Source organism: Nannobrachium achirus (assembly GCF_963921795.1).
Source record: "Nannobrachium achirus genome assembly, chromosome: 6".
Classification (NCBI taxonomy): Eukaryota; Metazoa; Chordata; class Actinopteri; order Myctophiformes; family Myctophidae; genus Nannobrachium; species Nannobrachium achirus.
In genome coordinates, this window is record NC_137815.1 from 43,713,332 (window position 1) to 43,719,574 (window position 6,243).

A 6,243-nucleotide genomic window follows, 5' to 3' on the forward strand; every position below is an offset into this window, starting at 1 on the left:
CTGCACAGCTGTGCTGTGTTAACACTCAATCAGGTTCCGTCACTTTAAACAAGTAGAGGACAAAACTAAAGTAAGATGCAGGATCTGGCTATGACCTACCACTCCACAACGAGCAACATGTCAGATCACTTGATAAAAGTAAGTTGGCTTAAGTCCCTTATGTAATGTCCATATACTCCCTTTCTTATTAAACAGTCAAAAGCGACGCGAAGCGGACGCTCACGTTTTGAGCTTGCAGATCGGCAATATACCTATGCCATCAACACGTAACAGCACTAGAGTTGTGTTTTAAGCTCTTCTTTTCTCTTTCTCCCCGACGAGTGACGGGGTCTGTTTTGTAAAATCCAATCGCTGTCTCTGTCAGCGCAGCGTCTCGTGGACAGATGCATGCATGGAGGATGTTACACAGATATTGGTGTCGGGCAGAGCCTACAAAAATGTGTGACCGGCGTCCGCATCGCCTATACAGTCTGGGGGCCCGGGGCTTTAGCTTCTAAGTGAATAAACTTTACACCTGCTAATAGGCCTATTTATTTTAGTATTTTGTTATTTTAATTCGCCTTATATTATTTCGTTACTTTATTTATTTTAGAGATATATTTTTCGTTGTTGTTATTGCTGTATTATTCTGATTACTATTCTTATAAGGCCATGATAATAAACCTTGGCTTAAATAATGAATGAGTTATCTATTAAAACAAAAGTCAAGAAGACATGCTATTTAAATGAGTGCCATTGTAAAAGAAAGGGGTAAAAAAGTTATAAAAAAAACAAAAACAAAAAAAAAACAGGCCATTCGACTACCATTCGACTATCAACACAATGACTAAAATCATAGTCGACTATACAAATCCTTAGTCGGGGACAGCCCTAATGTATATATATATAGATAGATATAGATAGATAGATAGATAGATAGATAGATAGATAGATAGATAGAGGTGGATACATAAGAATTTGATATACAACATGTAATAAATACTCTTTGTTTTTTGTATTGTGTATACATGTAGCCGTTTGTTCATAGACCTTGTTGCTTGTTTCTCACACACACACACACACACACACACACACACACACACACACACACACACACACACACACACACACACACACACACACACACACACACACACACACACACACACACACACACACACAATCTGGCAACGCTCAGTGTTGTCAAACTGACCTATTATTATTGTCATTATTCTTTTTTAATCATTATTAGTGGCCAAGCCCTGAAAGGGCGTAGCAAACTTTGAACAGGTATAGCTCATGGCTCCTTTTCCCACTTTTCCTGCTTTCTTTTGCTTTTTCCTGCTCGGCCACTTTATCGCTGCTTGCAGCTATATTTTTGTTTTGTTATTTCCTCAGTCTATCAGGCGTACTACTGTATGTCCTCACTGATCCACGGTGTTACTTTCACTAAGGCTTTAGATTCATGGGGGATAAATGGCTTCTTGTGTGACAGCAGCCATCTGGAGAGATGAACCCATTAACTTTTAATGAGGCAGGAGGCAGAACAGCAGCACTTGAATACATCTCAGCAGCGGTGACAAGCTGCTCATTATGTCACATTTTGAGGTTTCTGCCCGACAGCAGGGATTCACAACTAAAATACAAACATACGTGTTTAACTGGAAAAAGTATGAGAGTAGCTACATTAGAATGGTCTTGTTTGCAATATTATCCAGGAGACAGAACAGCAAGGGAACAAGCTAAAGTGTTTTGGTGGCAGATTTTAATCTTGAATCTGACACTTCATAGTCGTTATGACACAAGAGACACTTCTGACAAAATATACACACAGCATCAGACGCACTGAAAAGCTCAGTTAAATCAAAAGAAGGAAACAAAGATAAACAACACAAACAACAATGCCAAGACTTTTAAAAAGTGACCCTCTGTATGCCAATAGAATGCGATAAAGTGTCCACAACAACATCACCTAATCAACATGAGTAATGGCTAATCGTACAACAGCGTTGCAGACTCCATATCTATAAGCTCACAACATGTTGTGAGATTATAGATCGGGTATTTTTGGCCAACGTCGTCATATGACAAATTATATATTAGAGTTATATAGGGGTATTTCCCTTTAACACATGGGTGGGTTAATTTTCACGTTTATCCGATTTTTATGGGACAGTTTTTGAACGGTGCTAACCTATGAGTGGCTTTGTGTTTTTGCACCATGTGGTTTTCCAAGGGTTTTCCCATTGGATGGCTTAAGCTTTCCAAGGGTTTTCCCATGGGGTTATAACTACACATGACATGACATCACAGGATATCAGTATATATAGTGCAAAATGAGCACCACTCACTTCACACTGGTGTGATTTTTCAAATTTTGATTTGATCAGGCATGCTCCCCCTATGAGCTCATTCAAACTCAAACTTCAAACTCCTACTGGGCACTATAACGATCACAATCACAATAACTAGCCTACTTTATATTGTTCACCATTGTTGTCGTTAGTTTTGTTGTGGACTCAGCCATGTGTTAAAGCTATACTGTGTAAGTTGCTCAACTAGTGGTCAGTAGTGTCCGCGTCTTTCGGACGTTTTTCGCCGCGGACCGGGCCTCACACCCCCGCGTCACCCCCGCGTCTGCCTCCACCTCGCCGAGATCTATCTTTAGAGGGGTCCCTGGTTCCTGTGCGTTCAGGCATTCCGGAGAAACGGAGTGTTTCACCCGAGTATAGATAGAGACACACGGGCGCCTACAAATATGGCCGCCCTATTGTGATAGCTAGCGACCCCACTTCAAGATGCGCTGTGATTGGCCAGCAGTGTATAACCCTCGCTGTGATTGGCCGATAGTGTATGATGACGTAATTTTTGCGCGAAAACCGGACCCCGGTCAGGATCATAGAAAACATATAAAGAGAAGGCTTCAGAAGCTGAAAATAACGGAGTGGGTGTTCTAAAACTTTAGCGATTTAAGAGTTAGGACAATTTTAAGATTTGTTTTATAAAAAAAGTTACATGGTACAACTTTAAAATATTTATAAAAGTATGTAGACTAGTATATTTAGACTCATTGAAAAAACTCGTCTCTGATTTTGACCGATACTGTCCTTCTAAAAAAAAATTGACTAGTTATTTTATGCATGGATTTTATGCATAGACTTAGAAGACTCCTTGATGTAGCATTAATGTAATGACATAGGTACAAAATGAAATTGGTACAAAAAATGTGTCCACATTCATTCACAGTCGCCAGAAGCAGGGATGTGTGTTTTCGAGTCTCACATGGAGTTTGAACTTGAATACATGGGCTTGTATAGGAGGGGTGTGTCTTATCAATTTAATATCAAATATCTAAATACCAAATCAAGCCACTTAAAAACTGTCTGGAGTGCACACAAAAGACAGCGTAGACATGGAAATGACCCCAGAAGTGTTTTAAAATGAAAGTCCCCTTTAATTGATTGATTGTGAACATGGGACAGGTGCATTCTTCAGTAATCAGTTGAAGTGTGATGTAAAATGTTGTAAATAGCCCTGTCAAATTCACAAGTACCGGTACAAAATACCATGATCCCATATTCTGAATATCAATGAACATTCAAGCAACACTCTTAAAGGGACATGTTCATATTCAGCAGTGACAGTCATAAAACCAGTTTGTATATAATTTTCTATATAACAAATTGTCACACTACCAGTTTGTTGATCTTATGGCGAATGAAAAACAGACAATATTGGGACAAAATGTTTCAGCTTTTTCTGACAAAACAACACAAAATACAACAATACCTCAAAAAACAGCAACAGAAAACAACAAACAAAAACATTGTTTTTTTTTATAGATCAACAACAGTACACCTTGGCAAGTAGTCACAAATGATTCCAGACACCACCACCAGGCACCTATGAATTTCCAATGAGCAACAATACAATAGCAGGTAGGTTTATACTGTATTGTAGGTACAGTATCATGGTCAATATCATGGTCAGTACCATGACAATATCATGGTTAGTATCATGTCAGTACCATGATAATATCATGGTCAGTATCATGTCAGTATCATGGTCAGTATCATGTCAGTATCATGGTCAGTATCATGTCAGTATCATGGTCGGTATCCTGCTCAGTATCATGTCAGTATCACATCAGTATCATGGTCAGTTTCATGTTAATATCATGGTCAATATCATGTCAGTATCATGGTCAACATCATGGTCAGTACCATGTCAGTACCATGATAATATCATGGTCAGTATCATGTCAGTATCATGGTTAGTATCATGTCAGTATCATGTCAGTATCATGTTAATATCATGGTCAGTATCATGGTCAGTATCATGGTCAGTATCATGTTAATATCATGTCAGTATCATGGTCAGTATCATGTTAATATCATGGTCAGTATCATGGTCAGTATCATATTAATATCATGTCAGTATCATGGTCAGCATCATGGTCAGTATCATGGTCAGTATCATGTTAATATCATGTCAGCATCATGGTCAGCATCATGGTCAGTATCAGTAATTCTTTCAACAAAAACAAAACAACATCAACTTGAAAATAATGTTGTGATAACATGTTAAGAGTATCATCATTTTCATCATGTAATCTCTTCAGGGTTTAAGCCGTTCACTTTCAATTCTTTGATTTCTCTTAATATCACTTAATATCAGTGTATATTTGGGGCCATTTTGCAAAGTAGAGCTTATATAAATGACTCTAAACTTTGGGTGTATTCACATTATTGTGATGAATGCTTAGTTCAGATTATCATCATTATTTCTATGTTCAGCTGCTTGGGGTTAAGCCTACTTTATGCCCCATCGAACAACCGTGTTGCTCATGTATAGACAATAATGGATTTTCATGTATGCATGTTTGACACATGACACCGTTGTGGGACACATACATTAACTTAACTGCACTAATTGAAAGTGAACTGTCACTCAAAAATAAACATAGATGTTTGCTGTTGTCACAATGGTCCTAAACCTTCTCAGTGTGTGACAAATTACTCACACATGTCACACCTTTTCACTTTCAGTTGATATTCATCCTATTTCACCAGGCTACTGGTAGCCAGCCTAAAGAGTATAGCAACTGTCCATTAAACCATAGGACATATAAAGCATTCCCTGCAAATCACTTGACATATGATCATGTATTTGTACTGTATATTGGAAAAATAAATTCTGCGTGTCTTAAATCACATCTTACTCACGGCAACCAAAGTTTGTCTGCGGTGTCCTGGATTGTAGTGCTCTGGTTGAGAACCACTGCCTCACCATACGTCAGTATAAAAGTCTACTGTACATCTGAAAACACAGTGCCAAGGCAGACTCACAGTTTCACAGGGTGGGCTGGGTATACAGTATGAAATGAAACTGGGACTATGGTCAGACTCACAGTTTCACAGGGTGGGCTGGGTAGGGTTTACAATATGAGGTTGACAGCATGGTGGGATGCTTATTGTGTGCCACATGTTACAACTCATCTAATCTCTCTCATGCTCATGTCTGAGTGTGCACACTGAACATACAGTACAATACACACACACAGACACACCCAGCACGCACACGCACGCACACACACGCACGCACACACACACGCACACACACACACACACACGCACACACGTGCACACACGCGCACACACTGCAACAACTGTGTGGCATTAATACAACATCAGCTGACATGGCTCTTCAAATAATGCCATGAAGATATCTAAAATGATATTATTTCCACCCCCCACCTCAAAATAGGTACAACAAACAACACAACACACCATAAAGGACCAATCAAACTCAAGTTAACACAGTCTGTTGTCCTCGTCTTTGTTCAAATTCAATTTAAGTACGAAGAAGATCTGTTTCGCTAGACGTATCGAACACAGTTATGTCAGACAGTATCTCCACTGATACTTGATAACTGCACAGGGCCTTTCTGTGTGTTTAAATCCATTTGTTCATCTTCTCTGGCGAGGAGATTTTCTTTCCTATAAGAAACTGTTATAAACAGAGCAATTCTTTTCATATCTACATATGAAACACAACAGTTCAAGTGCAAGATCGTCGGTTCACGTATTCCGGTGTCATCCTATACTGTGGTCCCCTTTCCCTGAGACAGGGACCCCCGCCTGTCTGTTGAGGCAGACCGGCTGGCTTCCCTCTACTGTCCTTTCTCCCGCTCTCTTCCTCTTCCTCCATTCGTTCGTCTTCATTCTTCCTGATCGGTTTGAGTCACATCGGTCAGCCACGGCC